Genomic DNA, 25,964 nt, shown 5'->3' on the forward strand with positions numbered 1-25,964 from the left:
CAAGATTTTTAAATAAAAGTTCTTAAATAGAAACTTCTTGTGGGCTAGGGCCATTCTACTGTTGTTTTTTTCTCCCTCTGCATGTAATAGTACAATTAAGCTGGCAGATATTTGATTAAAGCTAATGATTTCATTTGGAGTTCACAAGATATGTTTTTGCTGCAGATAACAGAAGACCTGCCTAAAAGTGTTTTTTTAAAAATAAGAGTTAATAATCTTGCATAATAAGATTTCTGGAAGTAAAGGTTTTTAGATTTGGTTAATTCAACAGATCAGCAAATGCTAAGGTGCATAAGGAGTGCCTTTTATTTTTATTTTGGTTCTTTTCTGTAGCCACATCATAGCTATCAAAGCTCCAAGTTGATAGCCTCATAACAATGCCCAAAAGTAATAAGAAAAGGCAGGGTTTCTCTTCATGTCATCTCATTGATCATAGAGTAAGTCAGGCTTATAAGCTCCCAATAACCTTCTATGTCCAATGGCTACATGCAGACTCCCATCATTCATTAGCCAGGACTAGTTATGATTTATTATCAGGCGGAGTCCACCTTACCTGAGCATAATGCTAAGGGATACTGGAATAAAATCAAGTTCCTTTTACCAGTGTAAGAAAACAAAGTTTCTTCCTCATAGAAAGTCAACAATTTCTGTCACATGAAGTTTCATGTTTTCAAGTCAGTAATAGGGACAACATAGCAAACACACTGAAAAGAGTGATTATTTAGGATTTTTCTTATTCCAAGTCATCTATCAAGCTTTTTAAAGAATGTTGATAGTTACTTTCCAACGTCTACAAATTTTGGTAATTCAAAGTGATTTTTAAAAGGCATTTGCTCCTGATTAGTAATATAACAATCTGTTTTCCTCCCACAGTTATCTTTATCTTGTTAACATAAGATTATGCTTTCTTAATGGCTTCTTCGAAATTTAGGGAAAAGGGATGCCTGGGTGTCTCAGCAGTTGAGCGCCTGCCTTTGGGCCAGGGCATCCTGGAGTCCTGTGATGGAGTCTCACGTTGGGCTCCCTGCATGGAGCCTGCTTCTCCCTCTGCCTGTGTGTCTCTGCCTCTCTCTCTCTGTGTCTCTCATGAAAAAATAAATAAAATGTTTAAAAAAATAAAAAGGAAATTTAGGGAAAAAACCCAATACCACAGAAAAATGATGGATACCCCCCGTAGAACAGTCTACATTGTAGGAATCCCAATGAGTATAAAAATATATATGATACATATAAATATGAATATATATTAATTCACATATATATGAATATATATACTATCCAAAATGATTTTTCCATTAAAATTAACATATAATTTACTGTTTATTATAATGATGTTATATAAATCTTTCCTGGGATATCTGGGATTGTCTTTTGGTTCTGTATTACCTCTTTTTCTTATTTTTTTTTTTCTTTCTTTCTTTTTTTTTTTTTTTTTTTTGTGGGAGGAGAGGAAATAGATTCCTTGGAACTATGATTTAATTGATTTCTATTGTCAAAAATAATTTCTATACCCAGTAGTTTTTATGAACTAATCTTGTTACAAAGCTTTAGGGGTCAAAAGTAAGGTTTGATTGAAAAAAAAAGAGTCACTTCTTTTTTTCTAAACTATTCCAAATACAGTCTTATAAAAGTAGTTCCAGTTAACTTTTAAGCAAAAGAATAAATACTGTAACAAGTATATAGACTTACAGATTATATATTAAAAATATTTATTTAGATCTATTTGTTTTGTTCTCATTGTTTTGTTAATCTGTCTAGTTTCTTTTATCCAACAATGTATACATATTTTAAATATCTTGAGTTTCTTACATCAATATTTCAGTAATTTGAAATAGATGTTGATAAGTGATCTTCAAATGTCCATTGATTTTTTTTACACTACTATCATTTGCCTGATAATTGGAATCAGTCCAGTATTGTCTTTCTGATGAGATTGGCAATCCTAGGATATGAAATATGTGATGGAAAATTTTTCTGAATATCCTTGCTGGCTTCATAAAATAGGCATCTTGGGGATATGCTGAGCTTGTGAAACAGGTAACTAAAGTAGGAAATGGATAAGATTTTTAACTTAAATTGGCCATTATATAAAATGAACGAACTAGCTTCCATTTCCTGTATAAGGAATGATTTCTTCCTTCTGTGAATTGGATGGCAATCAATATAAGGGGTGGAGGGGTGGGGTGGAGAAACTAATAGTAATCCTTCACCTATGAAAAGTAGCACTTCCAAGTTGCAACTGTGGACATGGGGAAAGATATAAGTTGTTTTTCTCATGTTTTTAAAAAATCTACCTCCACAGGATTCAGTTTACATGCCCTTATTTTTAGGAGGTAACTTGTACATGTGAGGTGAGGTCTACATTGTATAAACCAAAATGGAAGAAGCAGTTAAATAGAGAATCAAGACATGATAAACAGTCATATGGATTTCCTGTTTCCTAACTGCCTGATGCAGAGTGCCAAAGTACATTCACACACATGCAGACACCACACACACACACACACACACACACACACATACACACACACACACTCACACACACAGACACACGTGTATCTGTTTGCTAGTTTGGAGTTCGCCACCTGGTTAACCTGGCTGAGCTGAATTCACTTCCTTTCTTTTTCTTTCTGTCATACCACTCTTCATGTTGCTTTAATAGCTTCATTTCCTACAACCCGGAATTTGTCTCCCTGTACTTCTGCTATTACCCACCATTAAAATTTTAATTGCATCATGTTTTATACTGTTGGCTACTTTGCTTGTAAACAGTATGCTTCTCTTCTGTATTATAGAATAAGCTCACTGTGGACATCAAATGCATTCTTAATTTCTAAGAATTTTTCACATTGTTTGACATACACAGGGCATTTGAGAATAATTGTGTGTTGAGTGACTTAAAGTACATCCCTCAGTGCTGAGCACATTGAAAATGTGTAAAGATTATATGTTGACTGATCTATTATCATCCTTGACTAACCTTTTTTCCCTTGAGTGACCAAAAATATATATTAAGAAATAATGTACACTTATGCACACAGTGAAAGTGAAGGCACAATTTAAGAGTTTGGATATTAAAGTTGTTTTAAAGCTTTAAGTCTTATATATTCAATATTTCCTTTTTTAGTCTTTAAATTACTTCAAAAATACAAAGAAAAAATAGTATTATTTTATCTCACTACACACAAAATTATTCTGTCTTAATATATATACTACACAGATACTCAGACATATTTCTTGGCATTTTTAACCATTTTGCATTGAAGATAACTAACACATGCCTGGAGAGAATAGGATTAGGATTACTGTTGGCCATTTTAAACCATTTAGAAATGCCTATGCTTACCTACAATGTTTACTTAATTCTGTGTTCTTATTAAGCCTCAAACTCTGAATATGTATTTTTTTTTTAAATTTTTATTTATTTATGATAGTCACACAGAGAGAGAGAGAGGCAGAGACACAGGCAGAGGGAGAAGCAGGCTCCATGCACCGGGAGCTCGACGTGGGATTCGATCCCGGGTCTCCAGGATCGCGCCCTGGGCCAAAGGCAGGCGCCAAACCGCTGCGCCACCCAGGGATCCCTGAATATGTATTATAATGGATTTTTTATTCATAGAGATTAAATGAAATAATATGGTTATATCTCATCTGTGAATTTTGTGTATTTATTTACAGATTTATTCACACATTCAACAGGTATTGACACAGTGCCTACTATGTGTTAATGGTATTCTAGACAATAGAAACAAGAAAGTAGCACTGATTAAGGCAGACAAGATCCCTCCTCCCTTAAAGCTTCAATATACTTGAGAGAATAAAAATAAAAATACAAAGCAAATAAACATAAAATACCGTAAGTGATAAGAATGACGTTCAATTGAGTGCTACAAGAGAATAGGAGTACTACAATGAGCCATTATTATTATAAGGAACCTAAAGCAGGAAACTTCCCGGGTTGTTGTTTGAGGAGGAAGAAAACTATATGCTGGCACTTGGGGAGTGAAGAAAGGGATGTTCTTGATGTTATCAAAGTGGTAGTCAGGAGTCAGATCAAATGAGGCCGTATAGGCTAAAATAAAGAGTTTGAATGTTATTTAAAATTCAAAAAGAAAGCACTGAGGTTTCCAATAAGGAAGTGATATGATCAGATTTACACTTTAGCAAAGATGACTTAGGCTGCTATGTGGAAAATGCATTGCAAAAAGGATAAGAAAGAAGTCAGAGCAACCAGCTTGGAAGCTCCTGCAGAATTTGTTAAGAGATAATCTGGAATAGTCCAGAAAGTTGGAAGTGGAAATGGAGAGAAGCAGACAGATTCAGAATATTTTCCAGGTACTAATTCTAAAAAGAGTAAGAGGGTAAAATGTAATTATGGTGTGAATATACAGTGTGTGTCATGTACTTCGTTAATTATCTTCATCATTATTGGCTGATGCCAGAATGACTATGCTTTATCATACAACAGCTTAGTAGAGCAGTAGAAATAAAAGGCTTGGATATTAGAGAAGTTGTTTACACCTTATGTGCTTCAGTGTTCTCATCTATGAAATGGGAAATAATATTATATAACACAAAGAGTTGGTGACAGGATTAATATATGCAAAGTACTAACCACAGCTTCTAGTAGTAATAATGCTACATAATATGATAAACTAACAGTTATTTTTGAATGTCCACTATACAGCATCAAAATGACTTAATGGAAAGAAAGTTGAGTTTGGAACCTATCCTTCAACTCTTGCTCCACAATACATCTTTTCTTCTTGGCCTTGATCACATTGCTCAACCTATCTGAATTTCAGTTTCCTTACCTATAAAATGGAGATACTAAATCCTACATCATAAGAGTAATGTAAGAACTAAATGGAATATTTGTAAATCATTCAAATCTGTGATTGGCACTGACAAGAAACTTAAATGTTAGTTACTGTGGAAAGTCAACTGCTTCCAATTCTTTATTCTTTCTCTCATAAAATTTAAGATGTTGATCTTAGCCATGTAGCCAAGTAGATGTTGCTGACAAGATTCAAGGAACAGTCTTTTATGTGCAGGTTTGGGCTTACCTTGTTGTGGTCTTGCGATGTGTAATTAGAAGAATATGGCTTAGTTGGTTGCTGGTTCAAGGAGTATAATGAACCAAATAGAGTAGATCTGAAGCTGGTCTGAAATCTTGAGCCAAGTTCAGTGAAGCCATGGCTGACCCGAAGACCTACGAGTAAGAAAAGCAGTATTTATTACTGTAAGATACGGGGATTTTCATGATAATTGTTATGCAGTTTATTGCAGTAAATGTCACTAATACATTACTTTCTCCCCTTCTTCCTTTTAAATCTGCCAATTCCCAAAACTTTAAATTGTATCAAAAACATAACTTTTTCTGTGTGATTTAAATAATTCTCAAGTATAATTTTATAGGACCTTGACCTGTAGTTAATATTAATTATCAATAAACTAGAATTGTTCATAGTAACAATGTGCCTAGCATTGTGGTAGATTCTCTTGGAAGAATAAAAAAGTAAATATGTGAAACTTGATAACCAAAGGATTTCTCACTGAGAACACACTATGAGTCTTCATGAAGTCATATATCTCAGGCATGCTTGAGAACTTTGAGATGGAGGGACTCGAGTAGGCAGGCAAAGTTTCTTAGATGATGTTGGTATTGAGTTGGACATGAAGGATAGATATATTTCAAAAGAGCCACCTGAATTCTGAAGCACTTTAGCACTACAAATATTGGCTGTGAAAAGCACAGGGGTCATTATTCGGTCCCTGACTTTTGTTTCTTCTGAGGTATTAGGAAAAACAGTCATCTCTCCTAGCCCCAGGACCAGAGTATCCTGACTATATTCATCCACCTGCCTAATGGCACCTACTTTCTTCAGAGGTTATTGGCATGACAACCTTTCCGTTTGATCAAGTTAACCTTCTGACTATTGTTTTTGTCTTTAATAAGCCAAAGTGACACTTTACATTGAAAGTTAAAAGGGGAAGACATGGGGGAAGTCCATTGATCTACTATTTTATTAGATTCCTGATTGGAAACAAAGATGAACTGTGGCCTTACATGTAAAATCACCCATTTTTCACCTCTGAGGTTTCATATTTGAACCTGATGTGTTATTTATCCTAACTCCCAGACTCTGTAATATCAGTTGCAAGGCATCCAGGGGGAGATGGAAGGCAATTGCTAGAAGAGGAATTTTGAGTAAATGCAATTGAGGTATCGTCTTTCTCAACCTTTTAACTGTACAGCTCAACAGTGAGGGAGAGAAGGAAAGAATAAAGAAGGAAGGAAGGGTGGGGGGAAAAAGGAAGAGGTATAGCTATCTCTTAAAGCTAGTGTAAGCCAAGCACATATTAGATACTTCATGATATATATGAGATATGTGTATTTATATACTTGTATTTACACATTAATTGTACATGTTGTCTCAAAAAGCTATATATTAATAGATCCATTTTACAAATGATCAGTTTATTTAAACTGATCCTGCAGCTAATAAGAACCTATATTTAAACATGCATAAAATAATTAAATAATATAATACCAAGAATAATCATCTCATTTAAAGTTTAAAACAACTGTCTAAAGATATTTTATTATTGTTCACTTTTAGAGGAAACAGGCTAATGAAGGTTTAGCAACATGCCAAAAGTCATACAGCTTATACATGGCAGAGCTCAGCTCATACTTGAAATTATCTAACTACAAAGCTCCTGCTTTTCTTTTTCTAATTAATTAATATAGTTATTCATTAATGAGATTTAAAGAGATTATAAGGACAAAACTCACTTGTTTTCCAAATGTTTTGGAAGAGAAGTGCAGTTGGTGACTATGACAGACTGAGTAGTGAAGTTTCTGTGCTGGTTCATATATCTTGCCTAAATTAAATAATTTCCAAGTTCCTTTTTTTTTTTTTTCAGTTGTTACAAAGTAAAATCTCTCTTTCCCACCTCTCAACTAACCACTAATTGCATTTCTCCTATTTAGCAGATATGCACTTCTGTCAACTAACCAGTTTCCTCCTTCTGCTAAAGAAGCAAGGATTCAGTAGCAATTAGGAATAATTGTTGTGATTTCTCCACCTACCTAACTCTGGCTTCCAACAGAGCAGCAGATCCCATTAGCCTTTGAAGACAAGAACGTTGAAAGAAAAATGTATCTCTTGAAAACCAATCAGCGTTGAATTTAGGTAATGTTTACTGAGTCCCTCTCTGGGAAAAACAAAATAGATGATGTGTAAAAACATAGAAAAAGTGGGATACAAGGTTGTTTTCTTTAGACAATGTCAAACATTAGAATAATTAGGTGAAGAGGGCAACGTAGCAACTATAAATTATGAATTGAGATGTGAACCCAAAGTATTCTTCATGTTTTACCCAACTTAAAATTCCAAAATTGAGTCGTCCTTTTGAGTTATCAATTCATGAAGAATCCCTGTTTAAAGTGAAAATTCTCTTTGAAGTGATTAGATATAGAGCTGGGGGGGGGGGGTGGCATATGTGTGTATTTGTGGTGGAGAGAGTGTGGAAATCTCTCCAACACTAATCCTATTAAGACACTTAATGCCTCTACAATCTTAGTGCTTGGCTATCTGGAAGGCACAGAGTAGGCTATGGGGAGATGACTCAAACGACTGAGATATTTTTATTAAGTTCTAGGCAAACTCTCTGGATAGCTGTCACCTAAGTTTTTACCTGTTCTCCCCACTTGTAAAGAACTCCACTAGTTGTCTTGGGATTTATCTAAAATTGTTTGTATCTAACTGCAGTGGGCTTATAATGTAATACAGTGTAAAAAATATAGACATATCCCTCAAAAACTCAGGGTTGCAAGAACTGGTCCAGAACATATGGAAAAAAAATCATCAAGAAATAAAAACAGGGCAGCCCAAGTGGCTCAGCGGTTTAGCACCGCTTCAGCACAGGGTGTGATCCTGGAGACCTGGGATCGAGTCCCATGTCAGGCTCCCTGCATGGAGCCTGCTTCTCCCTCTGCCTTGTCTCTGTCTCTCTCTCTCTCTCTCTCTCTCATAAATAAATAAATAAAATCTTAAAAAAAAATAAAAACACTTCATTTACTCTATCAAAATATTATACTGATGCTATTTCAGTAGTTATCCATAAACATAGGTATGTATAATCTGCTTACTAAGCTTTTATTTCAGCCTACTTTTAGCTATTTACATAAACTTTGGCATTTACTCATAAGGTAAAATGAAATCAAGAGGTCTTCTCATTCTAAAATAATCCCTACCCTCCCTTCTTACATCCTCACTATTCAAGATGCCAAATCATTAGAAAATATAAGGACTTTATCTCCTGGTAAAATATGTCACTGCTGTAGTTCAGTCCAATTGGAATGTGATCATGGATTAGTTTAATTGGATCATGAAATTAGGTAGCTCATTTCATGACCCTGATCAAACCAAAAATAGAATGGGAGGTGAAGGTCATGATCAGAGAGCTGCCAGGACTTTGAACCTAGGCTTATTAAAGAGAAGCACTTAGACATGGTGGTGGACATTGCTCCAAACCAGAACTCATATGAAAAGCCAGATCCAACAGGCCTGCATTGCAAACTTTTACTTCTATGCAGATGCCAAACAAGTGGGTTGTTGTCTTTTTTGATATCAGTTTCAAGTATCAGAAATTCCTCTCTTTCCGCACTCATTGTATCTTTCCTTAACGACATAATATGAATTTTTGAAATGTCAGCACAATTCCCCTGCTGGAGTCAAATTATCCCATATTAAATTCTCTCAGACGTCAAGTCCAGCATTCAGGGATGTGGCTTCTCATCTCATTATTTTTGCTGTTCTTTCACTTCAATTATAACTTCAAGTACAACTTCATTTTCTCTTTTCCCCAACACTAATCTTATCAGTTATCTTCATGTAAGGCCTCCCACTACCTTGTGCTAATCATGCGGACATTTTATTTGGAACTCTGTAGACTTGTTTGAATCTCATCTGCATATCCAATCAGGTTTGCAAGAACAACTGGTCCAATCTCATCTGGGTATTAGATACGAGGACAGGTGATTTTGAGAGCAGCCTCCTGCAGCCAGAAGGGGAAACTGTTCATGTGAGATCAGGAAGACCTTGCTGTTTTCACTCTGCCTTGGGCGGTTCTATTGGATTATTCTCCAACAGTGAAATTTATTGAATAATATTGTTTGCAACCTGAGATTTGGGGCTGTTGGACTTAAAAAAAAAAAGAGAGAGAGAGAGTAGGGAATAGAATCAAAATGAGTTTTCATTGAGGTGTGCTTCATGTTTCCCTTGCAATTACTTCAGAAACAAGTCTTACCAATGGGTCCCCAAGTGCTTCCTCAGAGAACATTACAACACAAAAAGTAAGCACAGATATTATGTGTGCAGGTGAAGAATCAACTTCGCGAGGTAGTCTCTCTTGCCCTAATTAAGAGAAAATGTTAGAACCAAGCAGGGAAACACATACTTTCACAGCTGGATCTGGCTCCAGTGATCAAAGACTTCCTCTTGGGGGGAACCCTAATCATTTCTAAGCCAATGGCTATTGGCTGGTAAAACTAAAGCACAGTGATTTTTCAGGCAGAATATCTTGAATGAGGTAAACAGAAGCTTATGCCAGAATAAAAGTGGAAAAGAGGCAGTGTGGTCAAGGAGTGTACTGGAGTACAGCAGGCAATAATAAAAGATGACTTCAGAGACTGGGAGGCCAATCCTGATTCCTTTCTGTATCATTAGGGAATCATAGTTAGATGTTCTGGTGTCTACCCATCGTGTCTGATAAATATCTAATGTATATGATACCTAAGGTATTATATACTACTTGTCAAATCTTCCTCATGGGGTGACTCTTAGTCTCAAATTTGCTTTCAAAAGCAGCAGACTTTATTATTAAAGTCCTGGTTTTTCATGTTCTTACTAGATAGGGCTTAAGCAAAGGTTTAGCACAGCCGTTGGAAAATATTCTGTATTTACTATGCTGGCTATCCTCCACTGGTCTCACTGCTTCAATCCAGACCCACCCTGCTCTATACCCTGGGAGGCTTGGATTGTATCACCTTATTCTCTGAGTTGAATTAGGCTGCATCAATTAGAAGCACTGTCAGTAGACTGTAAGCCAGGATGAAAGAGGGTTTGAAGTACTTATTTTCCTCACTCATTTTCTGGCCTTGGCACTATGGTTCTGCCAGTAGCTGGTTCTGATACCTGTCAGGAGACCCTTCTCTAGCTCTGAATTCTTTCCAGGCAGCAGGCCTATAGGTGATGAAGTTTCCCACATCTCTGTCAACATCTCTTTCATTAAGCTATTCTTTTTTCAACCCTTTTGAGTGTGAATTTTGTTAAGAGCTAATGGTTATGTAAGAATCCCAGGAAAGCCAAGACAGAGGGAACTGTTGGCCTCTGCATAGGCTATGTAAACATCAATCCTCTCTGTGTGCCCCCTACATTCCTCCTCCAGCCTTATGTGAAGTCTTCAACATGGATATGTTATCTTTGCATTAACTTCCAAGGTCTCTGTTAAACTGCAACTTGAAAAAATGCAACAAAATAAGCATTTGGCTTGGATTCATTTGTCAAAGTATCTTCTATAAATTGTGAGGGAGCAGGGATTATTCATTCATTTATTCATCCATCTGTTCATAAATTCACTCAATGAGTTTTCAGTATATATCTTTGCACTAGTCTCATGACTGGTGGTAAACAAAAGGTACACTCAATTGCTGCAGTGAAGAGAGCTAAATGGAAGTTATCATTACCTCTAGGCCTGAAGGTGTAAGCAAAGGAAACATAACCAAAGCCCAGAGAGCACTGATGCTAAGGAATCAGTCTGTCAGGAAGGAGCTATAGTTGTAGGAGAATATAGCCACAGCCAGGTCTCCTCACTGGATACTCTACAGTTGTCAGCCAATAGTTGGATTTCTAGAAGACATTTTCATTGGAGGTCTCCATAACCACTTTCAGGTCCGATGATTCACTCATAGGACTCAAAAGTTATTCTCATCACTATGGCTTATTATAACAAAAGAATACAGAATAAACTCAACGAAGGGAAAAACTACATCAGGTAAAGTCTAGAAGAAAACAGTAGCAAGCTTCCAACAGTCCTTTCCCACTGGGTCAAAGAAATGTTCTTAATTCTTTTACACGTGACAACACATGGGAAGGGTTGCCAAGAAGGACATATTTCTGAGCCTAGTTGTCCAGGATTTTTTTTTAAATCTTTTTTAACTTATTTATTCATGAGAGACACAGAGAGAGACAGAGACAGAGACACAGGCAGAGGGAGAAGCAGGCTCCATGCAGGGAGCCAGATGTCCAACTCAATCCTGGGTCTCTAGGATCAGGCCCTGAGCCGAAGGCAGGCGCTAAATCGTTAAGCCACCCGGGCTGCCCAATGTCCAGGATTTTTATTGGGCATTACTTACAAAAGCATATAGAACCTATGTAATTGACCTCAGTTATTCGAGCTCCAGACCCCCAGTGGAGAAGCAGCTGTTCAGCATTCATCACATTGTTAGCATAAACTATCTGGATAAGTTGGCTCAGGCATGCAAAAGATACTCTTATCAGAAAGAACATTCCAAGAGCTCAGTTCTCAGGAGCCCACTAAGCACCAGTCATGAAAGTAAGCCTTTCTTATGAATGTACAGAGTTTGAGCAACCCAAACTGCTGAGTTAATCCTCTTTTCACACACTTGTAAAAGTGCTATATTTGGTTTTTTTATTCCTCCCTTAAGGTGAACAGCACTTCTGAAAAAATAACATAAAGAACTCAATCTATACTTTCTCTAATTTGAAACTAGCCACCAGTGAAATAGTGAAACTAATCACGTTGACTGGTGTCCCCGGGTGCTTCATCGTATCTTTCCTCACCTTTAGGGTTCACTTAGTCTTTTATAACAAGCTCTCACTGTCTTCATGTTTCCTCTTCTTCCTTCATCAAACCCCATGTTCAGAAAGGCGTAGAGATTGTCACCCATTGCTTACAGTGAGCCTGTCTCTGCTTCTCTCAAAGGGAGTTTACACCTCAATATCCAGCTCTTTCTGTCAAATGAAAAAATATGGCCCCTGATGAATGAAGAAGGAAACCCCTGGGAAATGACTACATTGTGATGTCATTAACTCCAGCCCTAAGCCTTTTAGCTGTTTGATATTTCAATTTTAGAGCTTTATTTTACACTATCCAGACATTTATAATTTTGACTCCTAAATACCTGACCATCAGTTATCCACTCACTACCATTCACATGATAATTAAACCCAGCTAAATAGTTCACAGTGATATCCCTGATCTATTTATTGGATGCAACATATTTGTCTCTCATCCACTGTTAGAAAATAGAGTTTCACAAATAACTTGAACAAAGTATGGTGAGACTTTCTATGTATTCATAAGTAACACAGGACATTTCCTTACTTTATGAATCTATATTTCTCAGTCTGTATTTCAACTGGCAAATCATCTTTAGGAAATGAAAACATTATCAAGGGAACAGATTTCATGTATTTCATATTTTGTTCTTTCTTCTATCCCTGGCCGAATTTCAACCAAGAAAAAGTATTGAGACTACAAAGTGACATTATTGGAATCTGGATGGAAAATCACCCATGAAATTTTGATAGTCAGCTTTATATTATATCTTCCCATTCTCCCTACAAAGTCTCTGAAGAAAACACAAAATCATTTGTTATTTGGAGATAAGCAGCTGTATTTGGGACAATGTAATTATCAAAACACTCTAGGCAAAGAAATGTTCATGTGAGTTTTTATATAAATGCATGTGTTTATTGGAATGGTTGTTTGTTGCAGGATGTTTGTCAGTCTGTCTATGCATGTAAGGCTATTTAGCACACAATGTTTGCATCAATGTCAGTAGTCTCTTGTTTCTAAAAATAATTTCTAGAAAAACACATGAAAATAAGGAGTATAAACCTAAACTTAGTTGTACAGGAATTCATCCCATAGCCCAGAAGGCTGTAATAGTAAAGCCTCTTTGGAACATGTATTTTTCTATGGTGACATGAGAAAGGAAAGCAAGACACCTCAGGACATGTCTAGCCTTGGAAGTTTCATAGAACTAGAGAAACAGACACAGCAGAAAGTACAGAATAGGTGTGTATTCATCTCTTTGTGGTGACAGCCCAAGGCTTTTCTTTTTATTTTCATTTCCTATACAAAACCAACAGTATTTCAGGAAGTTACAGGTTAAAGTCTACCGCTTCTAGCATATTTGTAAGATAAAAAAATTACAAGTAGAGATGTTTACAGTGTAATTTTTTTCCTTTGTAGCAAAATAAACATGGCAGAAGTTTGTAAGGAATAAAACACAGGTTGAACAATTTCCCTGACCTTGGGGTACCATGGCAACTAATTTAGGAAGATAGACAAAAACTTCAGCTCATCTTTCCAATTTTCAATCAACGTTTTGCAGCCCAGACCCAGGATTTTTCCCCTCCAATGCACTCTCTAACAGAGTAGCCAGAGTGACCTTTATAAAACACAAATTGAATCATGCCATCCCTGCTTAAAATTTTTCTGTGGCTTCCCATTGTGTTTAAAATCAAAAATCATACTAGACCCTTCAAAACTCTAGGTGATCTCACTCTTAGGCTTAATTCTCAACTTTCCATGCCACTGTCCCTCATACTCAACATGTTCCAGGCTTTGAGGATACTCTTCTTTTTGTTCTTAACACACCAATCACTTGCCTGCATTTGGGTTTTGTTGTTGTTGTTGTTGCTGTTTGTTTGTTTGTTTTGTAATCAGTGCTCCCTCTGCCTGAATGTCCTTTGCTTCTCTTGGTATGGCTGGTTCCTTCTTTTTTTCCAGGTGGAGACTAAAATGTTACTGTCTAAAAGAAGCATTCTCTAAGAACCCTTTTATTTTCCAATTTAGCGCCTGGATTGCTTTCCTAATTTTATATAATTTTAATGACACACATGCACACACACACACACACACACACACACACACACACACATACATTCAATGTTCATTGGTCCTTCCTTTCTCCTCTTCTCATGCATCTAGTGTCATTACATAACTTGTTTATTCACCTACTGCCTCAACTCCACTATATTATAGTCACTTGCCTCTGGACCACTAGGATGAAAAATCAACAAACACATTTCTCCTCTAATGACTACTGAATTGCATTATTCTGGGTTTTAAAAAATTCTGTTAATTTATTCACACTATTCATTGAATCTAATGTGCATTAAACTCTATGCTGGGTCCTTGGGATACATCTTAAACAAACCAGACAAATCCTGTTTCTAATGAAAAGTTTGTTCTAGAATTAAAAAAATAATAATAAAACAAACAATCACCTATGTTCCAATTCGGTAAGTACTTCTAAAGTTCAGAGTCCTAGGATTGCATATAAACCCACCCTAGTCCTGAAGGATGAGAAAGCCAGAGTTAAGAAAGGGAGAGAGAATGATCTAGAATAGATGGTGAGAAAGCTCTGAAACAGGCAGAAGTATAGTACATTCAGGGTAATGAAGAAGGTAGTGGGACTAAAACACAAAAGAATGAACTCTGAAAAATGAGCTGGAAATAAAGCAAGTACTAAATAGTATAATCCTGAGGAGGCTACCCTCAAATAATTGGCATACATTAAAAGAACAAGAGTAGGTCATAAAAGTGAATGACTAGATTTTTGTTTGTAAAAAATTAAACATTCTATTTGTATTAGAGTTGGTCAAATGAAAAACATCTTAGTGTCTCTGCATCTTGCTCAGTGCCAAAACATGGCAGGCACACAAAACATATTTACTTAATAAATGGCTAAACAATAAAAGAAGAAAATATGCTTCACATTAAGACTGCAAGTTTCTTTAGGATAGGCAGTATGGGGTGTTTTTGGCATATTTAATTTCCATCTTCTTGAATTCCAACAAAATATATGAGACAAAGCAAGTGCTTACTATTATTTTGACTTTTACTCTCTTTCTATCTCCTAGTTGTGCCAATATCTCTCTAAGCCATTATTAGGTCACAAAAATAGCTCCCACTCTATGTGTTGCCTCCTGGCACCTCTATGCTTTTGCTGATCCTGGAATTTGAAAATTAATTTGTAAGGGGAAAGAAGATAAAATAATCCCTCACCCCCAGGAGCCACACAAATGCCCAGGTACACACTCTTAGATTTCTATGCATGGTAGAAAAGAGAAGAAAGAGAATGTTTAGTAAATCTGTCCCATGCATTTCACCTGGTTTTGATGATCCCTATCTTCATTTGCTATAATCATTGGAATTGCACATTTGCTTAAATGTGTGTGCGATGGCATATGACAAGCAGATGAAAATTGGCAGTCTGGTCATTTCCACTTCAATTGGTATTTCCTTCCACTCAATTAGCATGTATTCTATGGTTTTAAGGCCTACTTATTGGTTCTGCCATTTTGCTATAAAACTTAAGTGTTGCACTTTCAATCTGCCTCATAATCACTTTATTAGTGTTTGAAATAATTTATAAAATGTTGAGGGAATATTCTTGTCAAAAGTCCTGGTGTGAGGCTGATGTTATGAAACATTCTGACCCTCCTAGATTTAAAGAAAATGATGTCTTCTGTTTCACATTGTAAAATCTTTTTTTAACCAGAAGACAACTAGTTGAATATTATAAAAGTTGTATTTTTTGTTGTTGTTGTTGTTTCCTTAATTCACGTTTGCCTTTTAGGTTGCTGTGAATATCATTTGGTTTATATTTTCCTCCCTGTCTTTCTTTCCTAGAGCTTTTTTTTTCCATTTTATGAAATACAAATATATCTCATGATGTGTTTTTTTTATTGAGTAATGTGCAACCTGTTTTCAATGTGCCTCAACTAACTGCGTTTGTGTTGGGAGTACAACCATCGAGTATAGGGGAGAAAAAGGAAATTAATTTAATCTTTGAATCTTGGCAGAAAAACTTAACCACAAGTTTTCACTCTTCCAAGATTACCTTGTTTGGCAAAAAATCTTCCCTTCTGACACCTGGATGGCTCAGCGTTTGAGTGTCCTGCCTTTGGCTCAGGACCTGATCCCGGGATCTGGGATCAAGACCCACATCAGACTCCCTGCGAGGAGTCTGCTTCTCCCTCTGCCTATGTCTCTGCCTCTCTCTCTCTCTCTCTCTCTCTCTGTCTTTCATGAATAAATAAATAAATCTTAAAAAAAAATCTTCCTTTCTATCTCCTGATGTTAATCTCTACTCAGTGATCAGATGCCTGAAGCTTTGTGCTCTGTATCGTTTTGTTGGATCTAGATTAGCTGTGCTGTAATCTGGAGTTTTGAATTAGTCAATCCTCCTCTTTCTGCCTTGTGGACCTCCTCATTCTCACAGTCACCAATGCTGACAGGGAGAGGGATTCTCATCTTAACTGTATTACAAACCCTTAGTGGTCTATCTAAGGGAAGACCTTTTACAATTTTTCTTACAGTTCTCTTTTTCAAGAAATTTCAAGTTCAAGGAAATTTGTGTCATCCCCTCCCTAGACTGGGACAGAACAAGCGACACAACATATTTACACACCTAATCTTCTTTTTTTTTTTTTTTTTTCCTGCTCCAAATCAACTTGTTTCTGGGATAAAGGGTGGATGAATTCTCCTCCTTCTTCCTATCTGAAGCAATCTCTGCAGAATTTGGACTGGTATTTTTCTGGTGGCCCCCACTGGCTTTTACAGGCCCCAGCTGGAGTTTTACTTTTTATGCAAGAGGACCTGCCACTCAACTTGAAAACTGAACCTCTAAAGAGCCTTTGTGATGTGCCGCAGGTTAATGGACCGCATAGAGACAATAGATTAGCACTTCTATGAGGCTCTTATAATAAGAGTCTCGTGGTCTTTCTCCTAACTAAAAAAAAATAAAATAAAATATGCATGTTTAATTGATAATATCTGTAATTTCAAAGCAAAAGTCACACTAAATGCTTTTTATTATATTTCTTTTTTTGGCACTAAATTAATATTTACATCATTGGATTGGAAACCCTTAAGAGAACACTGACAAAATATCCTAAGATTGTGTTAAAGAATTCAGTTCTCTTGCAGTTCAAGTGCTTGGTGAATATCAACTGTACAAAAAGGTGGTTTTTGTACAGTTTTCTCTAAGTGAGAAAAGGATAGTGTCTATAACTGAAGTAAAATTGAAAATTTATATAAAAAGAATGAATTCACTAGATTTTCATAACACTTTGTTGCCTTTTTTGAAAGTAGACAGCAAGACAAAAGTATATGTGGTTCTGCCTGTAAGTTAGTGTTTTTTTTCCACATATTCATTTTCATTCAGATTTTTTTCTGGTAGCCTCACAATTCAAAATTTTTAATTATAGACAGCATGGCCTAACCCAAGGGAGGCCCCAAGGATTATTTTGGAAAACCTGCTGAGTAGACTATGTTAAAATAAGACAATATATGTGAGTAGAAGTATTTACAGTAAAACGGTTTTGCTCCGGTTTACAGACTTCTTTACATCCACTTTGTCTCTTCCTACAAAGTAATAACGCAGGACATAAACTAGAGGGAAAAAAAGGAAAAAGCAAACAAAGTATGGGAAATATATCTTGGTTTCATTTGTGTCAAAACAGCAATAAACTGGAAAAATATATTCAGCTAAGGTGCTATTTGGATTTTATTTATAAAGGCTACCATCTCCAGCCTAATGTTCATTAGCTTTGTCCTTGTTGCCTGGTTACAGATTTATAATTTTTGTCTCTCTTGTTATTGATGGCTCTAATGGAGAGAACAGAGACAGAGGGCCTGATGAAAACACTTTACATCTCTATTTAGAGACGTTGTTAACATTTTTTGTATGTCTGGTGCTGCTGATTACAATGATCTGGGGAAAGAATGGTCCTAAAAAAAAAAAAAAAAAGAAACAGTGAGAATCACCTCAGGGGTGGCCTGAGATGCCTATGTTTGTTTTGTTATTAAGTGCATTGTTAAAAAGTATTTTATAAACAGGATTTGCTTGTAAAAAAGGTATTGAAGTAGGTTAGTATTCTCCCCTGATGTGCCACAGATATTTGAGGTGTAGTAGTTATATTATTAAATGGTTCCTTATCAGAAGAATGCCAATAACCACCTCTAGACCAACTATATAATGTTATATTGGGGTTAGTGAAATATTTGAAATAAAAATTGTGACCCTGTAGTTGAAAACTAATACTGACAATAAAGATAGGGACATGACCAGATTCTAAAAAGCCCAAATTTAGAAGTTTAGGGTACACTGATCTTTGAGTGTTTCCCCAATAGTATTCCACACTATATTTAAATTTCCATATCTTGTTGAATTTTTCTTCTGGTAAAGTGGAACCAGAAGCATTAGATGACAAATAAGAGGCAACTTCTAGATCAATGCTTCTGAAAATGCAGCTTCTACATCAGCTTTATCACCAGAACTTGTCAGAAATTGCAGATTCTAGCTCTGTCATGCACCTTCTAGGTCAAAAACTCTGGGGGAAAGAGGGCAGCAACTTGTATTTTTTAATCTGGGTGATTTTTTTGTACATTAAATAAGCTTTGAGATCCACTATTCTAGAACAAGTATCCTAATCTCCACACTCTGGACATTCTGGACTGGATATTTATTGTAAAGGCCTTTGCCCACATTAGTATTTTAGGATGTACAGAGGCACTTCTGGACTTGACTTACTAGATACCAGTAACATGCACTCCAATTGTGACAACTGAAAATTTCTCCAAAAAGTATCAAATGAATCCTAAGGGGGAAAAAATCATCCTTGGGTTCAGAACTACTGCTCTAGATCAGTTAATCTTAGACTTTTTAGGAACTTGTTAAAATGAATCTTTCTGTGTCCAAACTCTGTAGTCTAATTTAATAAGTATATGGAAGGACTCCATAATCTATACTTTTAAGAGGGATCACCAGGTTAGTGGCCCACGAGTCATATTAAACAGAGCCTCTGAATCAATGGTTCTCAAACATTTCTGTGTTAAAAAAAATCTATCATCTATCTATCTATCTATCTATCTATCTATCTATCTATCTATCATCTATCATCTTATTTTTGTATGGGTTATTTTAATAGGCAGTCATATTTGAGCAACTTCTTTAACTCAATAGTTTTCTCTCTTGGATGGATATTGGAATTCCGTAGGGAACCTCTACCAACTGAATGCTATGAATTGCTAATACCTACAGATGCCTGAATGATGTTTAGAGCACCAAAGGTGAAGAAGTTTTATATTTCCAGCCTTGACAGAGAATCAATAATAACAGAGAATTTGGTATTCTTTAGGAAAGAGTGTCCTATGGTACATGAAGAATCAGTGGTGTTCAAGTTGCATCGCACATAATTGGGGATAATTACTAGATGTCAGTATTTTCTAAAGATTCTTGAGTGAGTCTAACGTGCAGCAAGGTTGGGGAAACATTGCTATGTATTTTAGCACTATCAGCATTAACCATTTGTCAACAATTTCCTATAGCTTACAAATTCTTTGAGGGCAAGAACCATGCCTGGACTTCTTCATATATTCTCTGATTTTTGAAAGGGCATCTTATGCCCTTGAAACAGATTGCCCAGAAATAGATTGATTAACTCAATTAAGCAGTCAAGACAATTCAATAATCCACAATTATATCATATGCCTGCATATAACTCAGGATGTTTATAAAGAACTGAAGCTGATAAATTCCTTTAGGAGCAAAAGATCAAGAAGTAGGTTTATTTATCTACTCTACATTTTACTCTTTAATACATATTTGTGTGTTTATACATTCATATATATGCAAACATACACATACACGCACAAATATGCAACATACTGCCCTATAGCTGATAGTAGTCATAAGAAGGAATTATAGAACCTGCTGCTTTAAATAAGTTTATGAATGAAAAAAAAAAAGATGTAAATCATGGTGTTTCCAAAGAGCTCTTCCTATAGGTCCATCATATGCTCCCAGTAAATTAACACAAAGTATCAAGCTTTATTATAAAGTTTTTAAAAAGTCTTTGCCAGAGCGATATAATTTGAAGATCTTTTTCCTCTTAGTCATTAATAAAGTGAAGACTAAAAGATTATCTTTATACTAGACAAGAAGCAAAATATGGAGTGCAAGAACTTGCAGCAATTTAACTATTTAAATGTAGCTCACTCAGGGCACCTGAGCAACTCAATCAGTTAAGCATCTCACTAGTGATTTTAGCTCAGGTCATGATCTTATGGGTGGTGGGATCGAGACTCACATCAGTCTCTAAGCTCAGCACAGAGTCTGCTTGTCACTCTTCCTCTACTCTTCTCCCCGTTCTCTCACTCTTTCTCTTTCAAATAGATAAATAAAATATTTACCAAAAAAAAAAAAAAAAAAAAAAAGAAGAAGAAAGAAATGGAGCTCACTAATACATCATTCATTTCATGAAAGTTTTCTAGCAAAAGTCTTCTGTTTTATGGTCACTATAGAATTTCTTGGTTTTATTGTTTCCTGTCTTGATTCTTCAGACATGGGCTGACACTAGCAGTTCAAAAGCTGTTTCTGCCATCTTAGGTCTCTTTACATAAAATTCCCCACTTGTAAAATAAATAATTTGAACTCAGTAGTCTTATACTGTCACTTGTTTTAAATAAATGAAATCTTATTTTAAACAAAATTTCACTAAAAGATTAAACATATGAAACATTTCCAAGCAGAGCTGGTCTGCTTGAACAAATAAGGCTACCCACAGCCTTCCTTATACAGCTCCCTCTGCCCCTGAGGTGACTTACAAAATGCCTTGTCTCTAAGAAACACAATTTGAAAAGCATCAAACTAGATTTTTCGCTAATTACTTTCAACTCTAGAATTCTTGGTTAATTTTTTTGGTTAATATAAGTGATTACAGATCCATAAAGAAATACCAAATAGAGAATTTATGTCAATCCAGTTGAGGTACAATGTGAAGGGTGTAAATACTAGGAAACATCCATACATCCATCACACACAGAGATTTCAATGCAGATCACATGTAGAGATATGAATTTTTCTCTATCTGCCAGAAACATAACAGAAACTCCTTTGTGCACCAAAAGAAATTATGCCCTTTCAAATATTAAATGTCATCTATAGAAATGCCAGGCACCATTAAATATGGAGAGAGAAAATTGGAAAATATTGCAAAGTTTTATTGCCCTCTTTTTTTCTCAAGTCACTTGTACACACATCTTACTTTAAAAGAAAACCCTAAACCTCTATACAAGAGTTATTCCCTCTGCAGCTGTTGTAGAGATATGACAGGCTGGAATATAGTGTTGATTGAAGAGTGGGATTTTAGTACAGTGAGATTTGTTTGTGCTCTGCACTGCATGCTTTGCGGTTTTATGGAAGGATGTACTATTTCCCTGAATGTTGTCCAGCAAGCTGCAGCACAATGCATCTTAACAAACTCTATTTGGTGGGGAATAAATAACATGCTGGGACTTCCATTAAGGCCCAATGCTAAAACATTTTGTGATGAGGTTCCCAATCAAAGCATCTCAGAACATACATATAAACGAGCAGATGAAGTTCGGAAAACACCTTATGGAATGAGCTAACCGCCTTCAGTGGAAGAGAAAGGAGAGTTGAGGCTAGGCTCCCATTGTTTACTGCTGGTAGTGAGAATTAATAATGGATATTCTGAGCATATATTATTTATCAGATCTGATCCTGGACCACACAAATGTATTGAGGTCACCAAAGCTATCTTTTATTTAGATTCTAGGGCCCAGAAACTAGAAAACAAAGAGGAACAACGGAAGTTAACTGGATATTAGATAGGAAAGATATAATTATAAATACCTTTTTTAGCCAGAAGTATTAGTGAGTTTTCTTCCAGGGGACAGAGGTAGGAGATAAAACTGCCCTCTTGTTTAGAAAGATGACCATTTCAGATCAATTAAGTAACTAAACGCTAGACATGTGATACTATCAGAAGATGATACAAATTTTTAAATGGATTGTTACCTTACTTTTAGGGCTTTTCTATATGAAAAATGTAAGTAATTTCACTTACCTTAGTACTAAAATGCCTGGATCATTTGCTTTCTGATATGGAGATCTTTTAGCATTGAGAGAACAGGGTTCAAATTAATTCCTTTCCCTACTCCCTTTTCTTTCTTCACAAATATAAAGCTTGCTCTTTCTTCAGTACTCTCTTTGCATTTCATTTATATCCCTTTACTTACCCCTAGATTGATGCCAACTTCAGGGCATGTCCAGACCTTTCATTTCTCTGTAAACTCAACAGATATTCAATCAGTTTTCTATATAATAAGTCTTGTTGAATAAATGGGAAAAAATGAACAGAAGTGCCAAGTATGAGTAAATACAGAATGCTCTTATCAAAACAAATGTGATTCTTTAATAAAATCTATTTTGAAAAAAGTTCTCATTTCCATATATCATTAAATCTTAGAGACTTAAAGGCTTCTGGGAGAAACAACTCATTATGTCTATAAAAAAATTATATATATATATTTTTATTATATAAATTATATAATATAAATATAAAATAATTATTAAAAATTATATATAATTTTTATAATTATATATAATTATATAATTATATATTATAATTTATATAATTATATATAAATATATATTAAGTTTTTTTTTTTAAGCCACTGCGTATGCCAGGCTTGGTTCTGACAGATTCCTATTTGCTTTCCCTGGGGTGGTGCCGAATGCTTAACTTTGTGTGGTTTCTCCCAATCTTGCAGTCCATCCAACTTTCTGTATTTGCTCACCAGCTGTCTACAAACTCTTACTCTCACTGCCCTCAGAAACAAGTGCAGAATAACCCCTTGGGGTTGGGGCATGTGTGTCAGTAAGGTGCATGGAGTTTTGGGGATGCCCATAAGTCACATGGCAGAGATCTGGAGGGATGCATCTACAAAAGCCCATAGAGATGTATCCTGATGTAATCTGCAAGTGATTAGTAGGATCTGGGTCCCTCTGCTGCCTTCTGAGCCCTAACTATGGGTCTCCCAGCCATCTTCTGTCTCTAATTCATATAGTACATCTCAGTATTTTGGATGGGCAGGGAAGGGGTCTCTGGCAGTGGCAATGCAGGTTTGCATTGCTGGAGAAGGCTGGTGCTCATTTACATGCTGTCAGTTTCCCCTGTGGGAGAAATTACAGGCTAAGAAGTTCACTCTTAGAACTGAGCTGTGCCATCTTGAGGGAGGGCTGAGACAGGTAAAGTAAAACTGGTCCTCTTATCTTCTTCAATGCTTCCAATCTGGGATTTTTTTCTTTCCTCTACTGGTGTACTGTAAATTCTCTGCTGGACTCCTGGACCTCTACTACTTCTACAAGGCACTCTTGTCCATGGGTGATGGTCAATATCAGTGTTCTTTGAAGAGAAAATGGTAGAAAACTACTTCACCATTTTGATAACATCACGATATTACATTTCCTTTATCCATTCATTTGTTTGTTTGTTTGTTTTTAAGATTTTATTTATTTATTCATGATAGACACAGAGAGAGAGAGAGGCAGAGACACAGGCAGAGGGAGAAGCAGGTTCCCTGCAGGGAGCCTGACGTGGGACTGGATCCCGGGTCTCCAGCATCACGCCCTGGGCTGAAGGCAGACACTAAACTGCTGATCCACCCAGGGATTCCCTATCCATTCATCTGTTGATGAACACTTAGGTTGCAAAACAAGAAAGTGCAGATAACTCTTTGAGATAGTGATTTAATTTCTTTTCTATATATACATCAGTAAAGCTAAATATGTATATTTAAATATATATATTATATATGAAGATAAGTTTCTTTTTTTTTTTTTTTTTGTTTTTTGAAGATAAGTTTCTTAAGGAGCAATTGACACTAAATTGTAATGCATTTAAAGTATACAATATGATGATCTGATATATGTATATATTGTGAAATGAGTCCCACAACCAAGTTAATTAACACATCCATTACCTCACACATTTACTTTTTTTTTTTGGGAAAAACACTTCAGATATATTCTCTTAGTAAATTTCAGTTATACAATACAATTATGGTCACCATTAAATCCTCAGACCTTGTTTATTTTATCACTGAAAGTTTGTATTCTTTTACCAACCTCTCTCCACTCTGCCCTCCTGCCAGTCCATGACAACGACCATTCTACTCTTTGTTCCTATGAGATTGACTATTGTTTGTTTGTTTCCACATATAGATAATAACCATGCAGTATTTTATTTCCCTGTCTGGCTTATTTTACTTGGAATTATTCCTCATCTATTTGTTACAAATGGCAAGATTTCCTTCTTTGATTAGGCTGAATAATATTCTATTGTGTATGTCACACTTTCTTTATCTATTCATCCATTGGTGACATTTTACATTGTTTCCATACATTGGAAATTGTGAATATGCTACAATGAACATGGGGGTACACATATCTCTTCAGATAGTAATTTTGTTTCCTTTAGATATACACCCAGAAGTGGGACTGATGAATCATATGGTAGTTCTATTTTTAATTTTTGAGGAAACTGCATAATGTTTTCCATGGTTTCTGGACCAGTCTACATTCCCAACAATATCATACAAAGGTCCCCTCCTTTCCATATCCTCCTTAGCACTTTTTATCTATTTTTTAAAAGATTTTATTTATTTATTCATGAGAGACAGACACGGAGAGAGAGAGGCAGAGACACAGACAGAGGGAGAAGCAGGCCCCATGCAGGCAACCTGATGTGGGACTCGATTCCGGGACTCCAGGATCACACCCTCGGCCAAAGGCAGGTGCTAAACCGCTGAGCCACCCAGGGATCCCCTATCTATGTCTTTTTGATAATACTCATTTCTAACAGTTGTAACATGATTATCTCATTGTGGTTTTGGTTTGTATTTCTTTGATAATGATGTTGAACACCTGTTCATGTACCTGTTGGCCATGTCCATGTTTTCTCTGGAAAAATGTGAGTTGAGGTTCTATGAACATTTTTAATTGAATAATTTGGCTTTTTGTTGATTTGTATGAGTTTCTTATGTATTTTAGATATTAAATTCTCAGCTATTAGGTTTACAAATATTTTCTCTTTTTCATAGATTGACTTTTCATTTTGTTGATTGTTTTTCTTGTGCAGAAACTAAAAAGCCTTTTATCTTTTTCCATGTTCCATCCTCAGATCTATGACAGTGTCTAGAATTAAATGTTCAGGAAATCTTACTTTTAATAAATGAATACCTAATATGAATTATTATTAAAGGAATAGATCATAATATGTTGAAAAGCTTAAGAAAAAGATTCAAGTGGAATTTAAATTAATCTGGGTCTCAAAAGATGTACATAAGTTGATTAGAGAGGACAAGGAAAGGCATTCTAAATTTAGGGAAAGATTGCAGAAATGTATGTTGGATTATGAAACATAATGTGAAAGACGTTGAAAGCCTAGATTTTCATATTTGTGGTATATCAATTTAACAGAGTGACACTTAACAGCTATCAATTTCTTATTTTCTATGCATCAGGCATTGTTATTCACTTCACAAATATTTACCAAATGCCTATTAATTTATGTTGGGAAGTGTTCTAGATACTAAGGAAATCTAGTGGAAAAAAAGAGCCAAAGATTCCGTCTCTGGCGACAAAAATAAAAAGGCAACAAGTACAATAATTAGTGTACACTAAATGCCATGAAGGAAATAAATAAGGACATGTGATAGATACTGAGGTTAAAAGGCTGAAGAAGACATCCTGCCCAAGCAGAGTAGTTCATGATTTATTGATTTAAGTGGAAAAGCAAAACAAACTAAAAAAAAAAAAAAAAAAAAAAAAGCAAAAGATAATGAAGTGTTATGATAGAAGTCTACATAAAGTGCAGTCTACATTAGAGGGCATCATAGTCAGGAACTTGGCGCTGAGGTCAGAGCACTAGTTGTGAAATCTGGTCAAGATACTTCAAACTCTCTAAATCTCAAAATCTTCATTTGTGAAATGGGCATAATTATAGTTGAATTTTTAGGAGGATCCAATAACATAAGTCATGTAA

The 25,964-nt window shown here is 35.7% G+C and overlaps 1 long non-coding RNA gene across 3 annotated transcripts in view; it reads right to left on the reverse strand.

Moving 5' to 3' along the window:
• Positions 1–12,062, reverse strand: part of LOC140600664 (uncharacterized) — a 138,116-nt gene extending 126,054 nt beyond the window's left edge. For all 3 annotated transcript variants that reach the window (XR_012003835.1, XR_012003834.1, XR_012003836.1), the window contains exons 1-3: positions 11,874–12,062; positions 7,097–7,221; positions 5,067–5,212 (exon numbers count right to left, since the gene is read on the reverse strand). This is a non-coding gene — a long non-coding RNA (uncharacterized lncRNA). The remainder of the gene's footprint in view (positions 1–5,066; positions 5,213–7,096; positions 7,222–11,873) is intronic.
• Positions 12,063–25,964: the final 13,902 nt, after the last annotated feature.

Source organism: Canis lupus, chromosome 12, assembly GCF_048164855.1.
Source record: "Canis lupus baileyi chromosome 12, mCanLup2.hap1, whole genome shotgun sequence".
Taxonomy (NCBI): Eukaryota; Metazoa; Chordata; class Mammalia; order Carnivora; family Canidae; genus Canis; species Canis lupus.